Here is a 14811-nt window from a genome sequence, read left to right as displayed (position 1 = left end):
CATGGGTAGATAGCAAAGTCTAGGCCTTCTAAACATTTGCCAAATATATCATTCCATTCAATAACACCCGCAGAAAGCTACAAAGCCAGACACCTTGGCAAAAAAAACAGCAGGCCAAAGCAAGGCTCAAAATCAGTTATGCCAAAACAAACATCCTTGAAACCTAGATGTCAAGCAGCAACATCATACTGAAAGGTAAAAAACTTCAAGAAAGTAGAACAGTTCATTTATCTGGGCAGCACCATAATAGCCAACAGAGATCTCAAGAAAGAAGTGATATCAAGGTTAAGAAAGGCATCCATAGTATTTCACTACACTCAACATATGGAAATCAAATATATACAGTACCAAAACAAAAAAATGTTTAATTAAAATATAATCTCAGTGCTAACATATGGCTATGAGAGTTGGAGATCTATTAAAAATAGGGTGACCAGACAGCAAATATGAAAAATCGGGACAGGGGGTGGGGGTTAATAGGAGCCTATATAAGAAAAAGACCTAAAAATCGGGACTGTCCCTATAAAATCGGGACATCTGGTCACCCTAATTAAAAAGTTAGAAAATGAGATGCCTTTGAAAATATAGCCTTTGAAAGACTCTGGGCATTGAATGCAGAGACTTTACCAACCTGCAGCTTGTTTTCATTAGAATTAGAAGGAAGCGTTGTACAAATTGTGGCATGTACTCTGGATGCCAAGACACAAACTCCCACCTGAAGCTGTCAAGTGAAAATCATCTGGTGTAGGGAAACAAAACAGCCCAAGAAAAGCCTTAAGAAGGCCCCTTATAAGGGGGAAGGGGGCAGAATAGTTGCTCTCAAGACCATAGAGCAGATGGAAGCAGCTGCTCATGACAGAGACGGATGGAAGAGACTTGTTACTGCCCTGTGTGCCAACACTGACGTGAGAAGGCTGTACTAATAAATAAAACACAGGCCACATCCTAGAAATAGTTTTATTTCCCTGCTTGCCTGGCTCTTGAGCCAGTGAAACAGACAGCAACTTGACTGAGCAAAGGTACTACTTGCATCCAGCCCTTCCCTTACCCACTGAAGCCTCCTAGTGAGGACCTCCTGTCTTCAAGCCAGGTCTTCTGCATGTAAAATCAGACCCATGGAGTGTCAGAGAAGATTCAATCAAGTAGTGCTGCAGGTGGTGATTTAACAGCTGAGCCACCTGCAAGCAGCTACAGAGTCTTCCTGGACCACTATATGCACTTCTCCTCACCTGCCCTTTATCAAAGGTGAACACCAGATTATGGCAGAACACTTGAGGAGGGGAGGAAGGGATGATCAGCTCTTCAAAAGGGAAAATAAAGGACACTTACAATGCGGTAAGGGAGGGTGGTGAAGGGAACAGATTGTGTGTGATTATCATGGAGGATAGGTCCATCAATGGCTATTAGCCAGGATGCGCAGGGATGGTGTCCCTAGCCTCTGTTTGCCAGAAGCTGGGAATGGGTGACAGGGGATGGATCACTTGAGGATTCACCTGTTCATTCCCTCGAAAGCAGCTGGCATTGGCCACTGTCAGAAGATATGATATAGAGCTAGATGGATCTTTGGTCTGACCCAGTATAACCATTCTTATGTGTGGGTCAGGAAAGTGGGCATAGCAGGGTGTGATGAAGTGAAGAAACTGTCCACCAGCATAGCTTAGATTAAGGACAGCCTTTGGGCCCAGCTAGCCCCACCTTATTATACCTGCAGCCAATGTCAAGCCTAGAGGGGGTAGAAAAGGAGAGGGCATGGCCCAGTTCAGGGCTGACTGGTGAAGAGGTATGAGCTAGCTACTGCCCCATCTGATTGGAAGGACCACTCACTTGGCAGCCACCAGGGAGCACATTCTGTCTACCTGCATAGGGATGCTGTGAAGGAGACCTAGGAATCTCTGGCAAATCAGGTAACTGGATGATCACACCCCAGAGATATTGTGGGGGTTTGGCTGTACCAAACTTATAGATGCCCTGCCTGAATGAGCCTGCGACAGTGGCAGGGTGTCACCCAACATCCATGAGAGGGCACCATGGGAGGCAAGCCACCCCAGCAAATTGGACAATGGGGCCACACCCCAAACTGAAAGGACTCTGGTAGGAAGTAGCCCAGGGCAGTGGATTTAGACTCCATGCTTAGAATGCCTCCTACTCAGGGGTCAACTCCCCCAGGCACCTAGTGGAGTGGTAGGGCCTGGGTCTCCCTACCCCCACTGCTTGAAAGACTGAGGCACCTTGACCAAGGAAACAAGTGGCTGGAAGTCAGGCACACAAAACTAGCCTGCCTGGCCCTCCAAGCACTGTTACACATGGCTTTGGCAATAAGGGAAGGGGTAGAGGGAGAAGTCTCAACTACTCTCTCATAAGCTGAGCTATCCCCACCTCACCTTCTCTCTTTTCAAGATAAAACTGAACAATTTACAGTAAAAATCAGGGTAGAAGAAAATAATCCTCATACCACTCAATTCTTTTACCTTTTTCTCCCAGTATCAGCCCCTCTCTTCTCTGTATCTAGATGCCCAACACCTTTAGAAAAGAAAAATTTCCTATGCTCTCATCTTGTGTCTCTGATCTCCACTCTCTCCTAGATTTTCTATTTGTTTTTTGATCCTGTTGCTTCTTTTTCCCCCTCTGCCATACTTTCCCTCTGTTCATTGCTCCCCTCCTTTTTCCTCTTCCATCCCTAAACTGATCTTCCCCTTGCTTTGTCAAATTCATTCCTTTTCTTATTCACCGTCAGTCCTTTGTCTCCCCCTTATGCTCTCTCAACAACAGATTTCAGAGTAGCAGCCGTGTTAGTCTGTATCCGCAAAAAGAACAGGAGTACTTGTGGCACCTTAGAGACTAACAAATTTATTAGAGCATAAGCTTTAGAGGATGAACCTCAACAACAGAGGTTCCCTGCTGCCCTAGACCTGCTCTAATCAGGTGTTCACTGCTGATGCAGGGACAACAGCTTCCAGCAGATGGGAGATGTGACTGAGCAAGACTCACTGTTCCCAGAACTATGCCCATATGTAGATCTAACTTTGCTGGGTGGAGATGGCTAGCTCAAGGGAAGGTCTGGCTCAATGTGGGAAGAGCAGAGGTAGGGCAATCCTGATGGGCAGCCCCTAGGCACACATGTTCCCAGCAAACATGCTATTCATTTTTCTGGCCTAACCAGCCAGGGCCAGTGGCTCCTTCCAGTCTGCCTGGGTTACAAAAACCTGGGCAGAATAATGGATTTTTCTGAAATCTGTAGGAACAATCACTGAAAGCAGGGGCAGTTCTCATTTCCTGGGACACACACCCATCATATTAGGCTTCCTTGTGTCTCCCTGTTTCTGGGGGAGAGGAGTGGCAAAACTCAATATGAATGAATGAGTGTAGCAGTGAGGGACAGGAAGAATGGGGAGAGGAGTAAACAGGGAGGAAAACAAGTACAGACCTGAGAAAGAACAGGATGGAGATGAAGATCAGGAAAAGAGGAAACAGTGAAGGGAAACCAAAGCACGTGCGCCCGCCGCGGGAGGCTAGGAGCCTGTAACAGAATGGGCGGAAGCAGCAACGTGCAGTTTCTCCCACCCCAGACTGGAAAAGGGCCCAGTTTTCATTCGCCGAGCGGGAGGCCCGGCTGCCTTCTCCCTCGTGCGCCGTGAGCCCATCGAGCCATCTCCGCCGCCGCCAGTTCACGCCGCAGCGTCCCACCTTCCCGGCCTCCGCTCCCCACCCGCTGGTCCTTGGGATGCGCTGCCGCCCCACAGCTTGGCGCTGCTGCGGGGCTTGGCTCGGGGAGGCTCCATGTCGGGCTCAGGCAGGACTCAGGGGCGACACTCGCTGATGCGAGTGCGCTCAGCAAAGGCACATCTGACACTCGAGCGCCCGGCTGCACTGAGACGTGAAGGACGTGACTCAGGCAGACGGGAGCTGTTGCTACCGTAATTACCAGATACGCCCTTGTCATTCTAGGAGCCCTGGTTTGTATGGCCAGAGGATTCACGGTCTCACCACACCGCCCAGAGCGAATGTAATTACTAGAGAATAGCTCTCTCTGCCTCCATTATCTCTCCCCCCCCCCCATTTTACTTCAATATACCCTAAATCTGCCTTTTAAAAAGAATACCAGCCTCTTTCCAGTCACCGTCACCACACAAGGAACTAAACTTTCTATTATTATTCATATATGCAACACTAATGGCAATTATAATATGTAATGGTTTGTGTATCAACATAACTGTGAAAGGAATACACATACAAACAGCAGTCAGTAGCTATCACATTTGCTCTATTCTATATATGATCCGGTTTGCTTACAATCTATGTTGTACTGCATGCTCAGTATAGAAAGACACTGCTCTACATATGGGTTGAAATGGAGCATTCCAGGAAGTAGATTTTTCAGCCCAAGAATAAATTACACTTACAGTAGCTGTATCAAAGTAATAGGGACTCATCATATGGATTGATGTGATACTTCCAGATCTCATATTATGTTATACAACAAGAGAACAGCAAAGACTCAAGGGTGCTGGAACAATTTGTATAGCGGGGGTGCTGAGAGCCATTGAACCACATTGGAAACCACTTCAAGCCAACGGGTGCAGCAGCACCCCTAGTACCAGCACCTATGCCAACAATTGCAGATACGACAGCTCCAGAAACTCTGAGGGGCCCTGTCTATGTCTATGTTAGAAAATGAGCAATCAATCCTCCTCTTGTGTAGTTATCTACCCTTTGCAGAGCAGGTCAAACCAGGTTCACTACCTTATTCAGAAAGCCCTTTCAACTCTATTTGGCCTGGTCTACATAGGCTGGCTAATCACATTTGTGTGCTTACAAAGAGGCGCAGTCTTTGAAAATAGGCTAGTTTTCTATTGTAGATGGGCCCATAGGGTCCAATTTTCATAGCTGCTGTTGACCCACAACTTGAACTGAAGTAGAGAGCTGCAAATACCCAGAACATCTAAAAAATCAGGCCCTTGGGTTCCATAGGGAAACAGAGCAAAATCAATTTACTCTTTTCCCTCCCAAAAAAGTGTCAAAGTATATAGGACTAGAGTTCGAAATAAAACAGCAATTTTTCAAAATTGGTCTAATGATGGATTCACACAGAGCTATGAGACAGTCTAATCTTAACCCATTGCCAATTCTCCATATTAAATATGAATTGATGTTAGAAGAGAAGTCTAAAAACTATGAGCGATGAGCTCCATCTCTTTAAACTTATAGAGAAAGCAGATAATGAGCAGTCCACTAGATTAATACCTTCCATCAGGGACAGTGTGTGTTAGAAAGGAGATTTACTAGTCTCACCCAAAATGTCTTTTCAACAATTGTCACAACACAGTGTTAAGATCTCAGTGGTAACTCGTTCCTTGTCTGGTGCTAGCAACAGTGAAAGAACTAGAGGAGCAGTATTGGTGGTAGCAATGGCAGTGAAATGTTAAGGGGAAAAAAATCTAATACAGACAAGAACTAAACTAACTGATAGATTGGAGATGAAACATCCTCTATTGGCAGGTTACTCAAAAATTGTCCATTACAGGGATTCAAGCACCTTTCTCTGCAATAGCTGACTCTGGCTGTAGTCAGAGATGGGGGCGGGGGAGAAAAATCAGACTAACTAGGCTTAATATATGGAGATATACCTATCTCATAGAACTGGAAGGGACCCTGAAATGAAAGGTCCTTGAGTCCAGCCCCCTGCCTTCACTAGCAAGACCAAATACTGATTTTGCCCCCGATCCTTAAGTGGCCCCCTCAAGGACTGAACTCACAACCCTGGATTTAGCAGGCCAATGCTCAAACCACTGAGTTATCCCTTCTGATCCAGCCCACCCATTCCTATATGCCTATGTGTTATGTTTACACTAAATTTCACCTATTAAAGAACTGCATGCTTTAGTAATATTACCCATTTTTAATCATATATAAAATAACCAAAAGAGAATGGGAAGGTTTTATATGCTTCTGCTCTCCAAATTATGTCTTTGCCTGTTCCCTTGGAAACCAGTGCAGGAATAAATATGATGGAACATTAGCTGATTGTTTACAGCAATATACAGGATGCTGTAGGTATGAGAAGTGTTGGCTTACTGTACCCAAAAGGAGAAGCTTTGTAATATAAAATTTTTTTAAACAGAGCAGTTTTAGGATTTGCAAGTCAGCCTGACACCTTTTATTGCCTGTGTAGCAGTATCTCATGGTGCAGGGATTAAGGCACAGATTTTTAAAGGTATTGGGCCACTCAGCGTTCCAAGGCCTAACTGATTTAGGAGCCTAAGTCTCAATTCCCAATGGGTACCAAAAGGAAAGCAGATCTTTGATTAGTAGCAATAGAGCAGCAGTTGAGATCAGGACCCCATTGTGTTTCTTGGTGCTATACAAATGCAAAGGAAAGATGATCCAAACCTGAGAGTTGGGTCTCCTAAGTTTAGTATATTAAAGATTGGAAATTGCTTAGTAGTATGATTATGTGGGGCATACAATACCTAGGTGGATAAAAGAGATGGTACCTACCCTGAAGATCTTAATCTACATGGACAAGACAGAAAAAGAATGCATTATTATCCCCAGTTTACAGATGGTGAATGGAAACCGAGATATTGACTTCTCCAAAATCACATGGGAAATTATGACCCCTATAGAGATCAATTAATTTTCATTAGACCTCTCCCTTTAAAGCAACCCTCCTCCTACTGATACACTTTTCAAGTCTGCATAGTCAGCCCTGCAACACAGCATGAATACACCTCTATTCTGACACTTTGCTGAATTATTTTTGTGTATTTTTAAATGTCACATCTCGATTACTATAACTCACTTCAATAGTTTCCCAGAATTATCCAGATCCAAACTCTAATCTGTTCAGACTGTAAAGCGGTCTTCTCACTCACACAAACAACATCCTCAAAGGCTATCACTGACATCCCATCCACAAGCCCCTTCTAACTACCTCTGTGACTGTCTCTCCCCCATGTCCACTTGAGCCTTTTTTTCCTACCAATCCTGGCTTCCTTTCCACCATGAGAGGTGAATTCTTCACTTCTGCTCTTTGAAACAGTTTGCCAGTTTCTATCATTCCCCTTCTGTCTCTTAACATCCCCCAATCTAATAAAACCCCATGCACCAATTCTATGCTGTCTAGCTGTTGATCATGTTCCACATCAGCACTTACTATATCACCAGCCCATTTCCTATGTCTATTTACCTTCACACCATCTTATTGTGACACTTCCATTGGTGTAACTACAGTAATATACATGGAGATACTCATCTGAACAATACATTAAACTATATTCAAACCCTCCCTATAGAGAGGAAGCTGGATGCTGCTCCTTTTGAAGATAGGCAATGCTGATCATTACATCACCTGGGATACTAATGGGAATTACAGGAAGTACTCCTTTCTAAACACTGAGCATGTTACCACCAAATATGTCCAGCCTACGCTCCTCCAGAAACAAAACTATCTGAAGATGCAAATATAAATCTGGCTCAATACACTCAGAAATGTTTACGTAGATTTCCTCATATCAACAGAGCTAGAAAGAGTATGTCTGTCAATTATTTTCTTTAACAAACATTTATAGTTAAAGAACACCCATAAGTCCAGCTTTCACCCTATGAACCCTTAAAGTGTAATTCTAATCAAGATGTCATGGATCCCTTAGCTTACTGACATTCACTAATTTCTATGTCAAATGTGCTTAATGTACAAATAAGCAGATTTTTTCCCCTAATGCCTGTGTTTTTACATCACATCCACCACCACTGTATCTAAGTGCCTTACTGTCAGCATCACAAACTCACCTTGTGAACTGATAGTCAATCCATGCCCTGTCTTTGTACATAATCAGCTGAAAGCTAACTTATTAGAGACACCTGCATAGCCCCACTGAAACTCCATTGCCTTCAGTATGTTTGCAAAGGTAGATGTTACTGGACCTGAAACTAGCATTCAGTACATAATTGTGTTGATGGTACATGAGAAGGACTAGAACTAAAGTATGTCTTACAGCTAGGCTGGCTCTGCAGTACTTCTAAGAGTAATAAATAGTATAAAAAATTGTCATAACTTCTTCATAGCAGGGACTGCCTTTATTCTGTGTTTTTTGAAGCACAAAATAAATAAATACTAATGAAGGCTCAAATCCAGCAAACACATACACATTTGATTACTCATACTGAACATTATGGGACTACTCAGGTATACAGAGTTGTTCACATGCATAAGTGCTTATCGGATCAGGGCCGGCTCCAGGATTTTGGCCGCCCGAAGCAGCCACTCCCCCCCTACCCCACCCCCCAAAAAAAGTCCACAATAGTGATCTGCTGTGGCAATTCGGCAGAAGGTCTTTCGCTCCGAGCGGGAGTGAGGGACCGTCCGCCGAATTGCTGCTGAATAGCTGGACCTGCCACCCCTCTCCGGAGTGGCCGCCCCAAGCACCTGCTTGCCAAGCTGGTGCCTGGAGCCGGCCCTGTGTAGGATCAAAAGCAGATATGAGTGAATATACAGGAAGAGGTCTGTTGTGTAAGATGGTGTCATTTTACTCAGTCACTTTTCAGCATAGAAGTAGAACTCTACTTTACAGTCTCACAATTTAAAGTCTATGTGAATTTATGCCTCAAGAATATATGCTTCATTCACAATTTAAGAATGCATACAACTGATGTGAATCCTTGTCCTAAATTACTACTTCCAACTTAATTACAATACTGATACATTGTACTAACCCATGCACACAGACTTCTGGTCCAAACTCTCTTTCAAACTCCTGATTTGCCATTCCAAAATAATGGAACCACCACTCCATCAGACACAGACATTGCAAAACTTTAAATAACTCACTATGTAACTCTAAGAGGAACATAACTTTTAATTTATCTGTATTCAGCACTCATGCAGTCAAACACAATGTCCATTTCTGTCTGTGTTCCAGGACCAGTGCTAATAATCTTGTCAAATAAGGAAATGGAACTGTTAAAATTTCAGTCTCTTGCTTTTGATTTTTTTAAAAAGCCAAATAAATTAAATAAGGCAAAGCAATAACTCAGTGTGTGAACAGCCAATCCATTTGTTTGCAAAGTTAGCGTAGTAAGGAAGTTGCAAATCAAAGCAAATGCCCTGAATCTGTACAAAAAGGAGAACATAGATGGGGGTGGGGAGGGGGGGGAGAAAAAGTGTGTGTACCTACCTGCAGACACATCCTGGCTCAACCAGAAGAGGTTGAAGTTGTCTCAAGCTGGTCACCAAAAAATTAGCCACCAATATCAATAGCCACTTTTGAAAATATCAGGGGGTAGCCATGTTAGTCTGTACCCACAAAAACAACAAGGAGTCTGGTGGCCCCTTAAAGATTAAGGGATTTATTTGGGCATGAGCTTTCGTGGATAAAAAAACCCTCACTTCTGTTAGTCTTTAAGGTGCCACCAGACTCCTTGTTACTTTCAAAAATGTTGGCCTAAGTAGCTAATGATGTTCACATGCTGTGCTGAGATAATTTGTCTTCTTTATAAAGGGGAATATTGGTAGGGCCCTACCAAATTCAAGTCCATGAAAAACACATCGCAGACTGAAACCTGCCCCCCCCCCCCCCCGTGAAATCTGGTCTTGTGTGCTTTTACACCATGCTATACAGATTTCATGGGGGAGACCAGTGTTTTTTTCAAATTGGGGGTCCTGACCCAAAAGGAAATTGCAGGGGGGGGACCAGGGGTGTCACAAGGTTATTCTAGGGGCATCATGGTGTTGCCATCCTTACTTCTACACTGCCTTCAGAGCTGGGCAGCTGGAGAGTGGCAGTTGTTGGCCAAGTGCCCACCTCTGCAGACAGCAGCGCAGAAGTAAGGGTGGCAAAACCATAACATGCCATCTTTACTTCTGCGCTGCTGCTGGCAGTATCTCTGCCTTCAGAGCTGGGTTCCCAGACAGCAGCCACTGCTATCCAGCTGCCCAGCTCTGAAGGCAGCTGCCACCAGCAGCAGTAAGGGCAGCAGTACCCCAACCCCCACCCCTCCTCCCCCACACACACAATAACCTTGCAACCCCTCCCCCCAACTCCTTTTTGGGTCAGGACCCCTACAATTACAACACTGTGACATTTCACATATAAATACCTAAAATCATGAAATTTATGATTTTTAAAATCCTATGGACCATGAAATTGACCCAAATAGACCATGAATTTGGTAGGGCCCTACATATTGTGCTTTACTCTGTTTAGTCTTCTATTAAACTTAGTTTGCAGATTTTACATTTAATTGAAGAGGATTTCAGAATTTAAATCATGCTAAAATAAAATATAAGAACATAAGAATGGCCATACTAGGTCAGACTAATGGTCCATCTAGCCTAGCATCCTGCCTTCCCACACTGGACAATGCCAGGGGAGAGAGGAGAGATAAAGGGAATAAAGAAGGGATGGTTGGATGAATAAATCCTCAGCTCCCAGATCTAGGTATAAAACTATCAGAGGCATCACATGAAACACAGAAAACAGCAAGGAATCGATGGCAAAGGCATTTGAGTATCACATTATATATACACCTCTTCAGTACTTGCTGGTGAGGGACACCCTAGCCTAGCCTCAAATGAGAACACTGGGAATAAACGCTCCCAAGACCGCAGTCTTACCAGCTTCATGGTGCAGTGCTTACGTTATAACCACGGAGAAATCCTCCGGATTGTTCTACTCTCAAGAATAATGTAAAGAGTTAAGACAAGACACTAGATAGAAAAGCCTCTTTATTACCTTGTCCAACCCAAAACGGAACAAATCAACTTCCGAGGCTAATTTTGCATATTAATTGTCTGTAACTCAGCCCGATGCAGGCTCATATGAAAACACATCCTTCCCAAGAGCCGGCAGAACCAGATCAGCCGCCACTGGAGCTAGGGTCCGGAGGAGGGGGAGGGGGATCCCAGCTCCAGAGAAGGGAGCCGCAGAGCGCGGGGCCATTGGACACCTGACGCGCAGGTTGGGCACCGGAACATTTTGTGCCTGCGCCATGCCAGCGGAGACAGTCTGTTCCCATCACTCACCGCACGCGAACACGCAGCTCCCACCCTGGGTCTCTGAGCTCCCCAGGGGGCCCAGACTGTCTCCGCGGAGCGGCGCTACAAAGCACCCGAAGCAGAGAATCTGGACAAAGAACAATAGAGGGGATGCACCTCCCGCTGGCGAGTGGCGACCGTTCCCCGCCCCTCCTGCTGCACAAAGGTGCCAGCCTCCCCCGGTTCAGCTCGGATGAGGCTTTTTCTGACAGGCTGGTCGAGTCTTGCCAATGACCAGGCTCGGCTCAAGCACCCCCGCACCCCGGTGTCCTGGAGCGCCGGCCGAGGGAAAGAGGATGCGCGGTGCGCTCCAAGCCCGGACCGCACCGGCCTCATGACCTAGCCCAGGCTAATCTGGAAACCCCAACTCCTGGGTTCTGGCCCGCGTCGGGCCGGATCTCTGTCCCGGTTCTGGAGCAGCTGATTTAATCTGCAGCGCCAGGATCCCTCCTGGGGAGGCTCCGACCCGCTGCGGGGCTCGGGGAAGCAGCTGCCGCCTGCGCACCGGAGCGGACAGTCAGCATCTCAGCATCCCGAACGGCTGCGCCCCGGCTCCCTGGGATTCACGTACCTGGGACGAGCCTGCGCCGGTCTCAATCCCGGTTCCGAGACCGACCCAACCCGCTGCTTTCGTCTCGGCTTCCGGGCGATTTATCGCCTGTTACTCAGCAGTAGCGGGCGGCAGCCGCTAGTTTCCGACGAACGTCAGAGCAGCCGGGTCCGGACTCCTGACGGGTCCTAACGCCTCCTATCGCCCGGTTAATTCAGAGCCAAGCCAGCCCCCGACCTGGGCCCACCCGGGCCACAGCCAGATTGGTCATAACGATCATCATAACATCCAGGGCTACAGATTCGGAGCCACCCCCTCCCGGGCTACCTAACCAGAACCATCCGGGCAATAGGCTCACGGCCAAAGGTCTGGGTACAAGCAGGTCCAGAGCCTTAGGACCTAATTCCCTGAAGTCCCATGTAGAAGTCAAAGTCCTAAACTCCCCGGGTTTCAGGGCACTGGCTCCCCCCTCATCCTAACAGTTTCCAAGCTCCAGGGTCACGCCGCTTTGGGTAGCTGGGATACAGGACTCCTGAGTTCGCAGACTGGCTCTGACACTCACCTATTTGCTGTGAGCCTGAGCATATCACTTACCCTAACATGAAGATTAAGGAGCTAGGCAGCAGCTCCCTGCATTAAAGGCACCTTAGATGCCTGGTGTTATTATTTCAGTGTCTCATTATATCAAACCTATTCAGGCTCTGTCACACCCAAACTGGCTGCATTAATCAGTGTGGGGATCATTATACACCCAAAACAGGTGATTCTGATCCAGTTAATTCTCCCTGGTTTAGCTGTTAATTTTGAGTGGTGAGCTTTGCATTTCAGGAGCCCTGTTACCAAGGTTAATGCAGGATGGTGGGTGTGCTGGATATCAGAAATAAAACAAGTATTTTAAGGGCTGGGAGATCAATATGTTGAACAAAAGGCAGATCTCATGAGCAGTTGCATGGTCGGCTGTATAAAAATTCAAGATTCTAGCTCTAATCTGACCAATTAAAGTATTTTTGTTTTTTTATTAATTATTTTTAGGACACAGGCAATGTGAAATTTAATGGGGTTGTATCTTTTATCTCTGACCCCTCTCCCCACCCAAGCTGCAGACTTCTCTGGAATTGCTCAGATTTCACCTTTCTCCCTGGAAAATCTGTTCACTGACCCTTTCCTATGCAAGGCTATTTTATTCTTAAAGTAAAATAACAACAGAGAAAACATATTAAAAATAAAAGAATGTACATGCATGATAATATGCTTACCAGAGATCACCCCAAGCCTAACATGGGCTCTGGCAGGAGAAATCCTTCAAAATTCTACCCAAGGGGTTCTTTGTGGTTTTAAGTTCATCACTGATTCAGCTGAGAACAAGCCCATAGTCTCACAGGGCCTCAGTAGGCCCAGTCCTTCCAACCCTTCCCTAAGGACTTGGGCCCTGCATGGACCACAAGTCCTGTCCTTTTGCTGAATCACAAAAAATAAAAAGGCCCTGACCCTGTTTCAAACTAAAAATCCTTTATTTGTCTGCTGTTCCCTGCATAATCAAGTTTGAAATAATATATGTGCCCCTCCCCAGGGGGTAGTTTTGAATTGCTGATAACTGGAGGACTGCACCCCCTATTCCTTATAGTGATATTAATATGATATGATTGTGACATAATTATGATGTATTTTATGCAAGATAAGTCATGTGAGGTGTAATTGGAAAAGTTATGATTCGCTGAATATGATTATCCTACAGATGCCCCCCGGGTTACGCAAATCCGACTTACGCAAATCCGTATTTACAGAAAAAGTTCTGTAAGCTAGAACTATTTTTTTTTTTCTGTTGCATAATGGTCAGGTATACGTTTCCGACTTACACAAAATTCGAGTTACGCAAGGCGTTCCAGAATGGAACGCTTGTGTAAGTTGGGGAGCGTCTGTATTTGTATGCATCTATCATGTTTGTATCTGAAGTCATGAATATTGACTATGGGCATGGCTACACTTGCAGTTGTAGAGTGCCGGGAGTTAAACCAGCCCTTGGAGACCGCAACAGAGAAAGCGCTGCTGTGTGTTCATACTGTCAGCTGAAAGTGCAGTGGCGAAGCCACACTTGGCAGCACTTGCACCAGCATTGGGAGCAGAGCATTATGGGCAGTTATCCCACAAAGCACCTCTTCCCATTCTGGCACTGTGGCTTGTGGGAAGGGGGAGGGGACGCGGGGCATCCTGGGTCCTGTCCCAATGCCCTGTGATGCATCGCTTCGCATCCCAGCAATCCCTGTGCTTCTGTCCATATTTGGCGTCATCTTTCAACGGTTTTTGTACTGCACGCTCTGTCTTCCCTTTCGGTCTGCAGGAATGGATCCCCAACTTGTGAGGAACATGCTGATGGGTCTCGCCAGCACGTCACAAATTGCAGTCAAGTTACTTCTTAAGCTACAAAGTGACAATGAGGAGTCCGATAATGATGTCGACACGCATAACGCATATGACACGAGATTGCTTGTGACATTCACGGACATGCTCACCACAGTGGAACGCCGCTTTTGGGCTCGGGAAACAAGCACTGAGTGGTGGGATCACATCATCATGCAAGTCTGGGATGACGAGCAGTGGTTGCAGAACTTTCGGATGAAGAAATCCACTTTCATGGGACTGTGTGCTGAGCTCACCCCCACCCTGCGGCGCAAGGACCCGAGATTGAGAGCTGCCCTGCCAGTGGAGAAACGCATGGTTATTGCAATTCGGAAGCTGGCTACTCCAGACAGCTACTGATTGGTCGCTAACCAATTCAGAATGGGAAAGTCGACTGTTGGAATCGTGTTGATGCAAGTGTGCAGGGTCATTAATCGCATCCTGCTCAGAAGAACCATGACTCTGGGCAGCGTGCATGACATTGTGGCTGGCTTTGCACAAATGGGTTTCCCTAACTGCGGAGGGGTGATAGATGGCACGCATATTCCAATTCTGGCACCAGACCACCTAGCCTCCAAGTACATAAATCGGAAGGGGTATTTCTCGATGGTTCTCCAGGCGCTTGTGGATCACCGTGGGCATATCATGGACATTAACACAGGCTGGTCTGGAAAGGTGCATGACACACACATCTTTTGGAACACAGGCCCGTTCAGGAAGCTGCAAGCTGGGACTTTCTTCCCGGACCAGAAGATGACCTTAGGGGAAGTCAAAATGTCCACTGTGATCCTTGGAGACCTGGCCTACCCTTTAATGCCATGGCTTATGAAAC

The 14811-nt window shown here is 46.0% G+C and overlaps 1 protein-coding gene across 5 annotated transcripts in view; it reads right to left on the bottom strand.

Moving 5' to 3' along the window:
* Positions 1 to 12305, bottom strand: part of SLC16A3 (solute carrier family 16 member 3) — a 45062-nt gene extending 32757 nt beyond the window's left edge. Inside the window, exon 1 of one of the 5 annotated variants that reach the window (XM_065563837.1) lies at positions 12177 to 12305. The gene's annotated coding sequence lies outside the window, so the exon portion shown is untranslated. Of the gene's footprint in view, positions 1 to 3424; positions 9542 to 11603; positions 12093 to 12176 lie in introns of those variants that run through there. The other 4 variants (XM_024104728.3, XM_005283096.5, XM_024104730.3 and 1 more) reach the window with 4 other exon arrangements.
* Between the last annotated feature and the right edge of the window lie 2506 nt (positions 12306 to 14811).

Source organism: Chrysemys picta, chromosome 12, assembly GCF_011386835.1.
Source record: "Chrysemys picta bellii isolate R12L10 chromosome 12, ASM1138683v2, whole genome shotgun sequence".
NCBI lineage: Eukaryota > Metazoa > Chordata > Testudines > Emydidae > Chrysemys > Chrysemys picta.
This window is presented reverse-complemented; position numbering and strand designations above follow the sequence as displayed.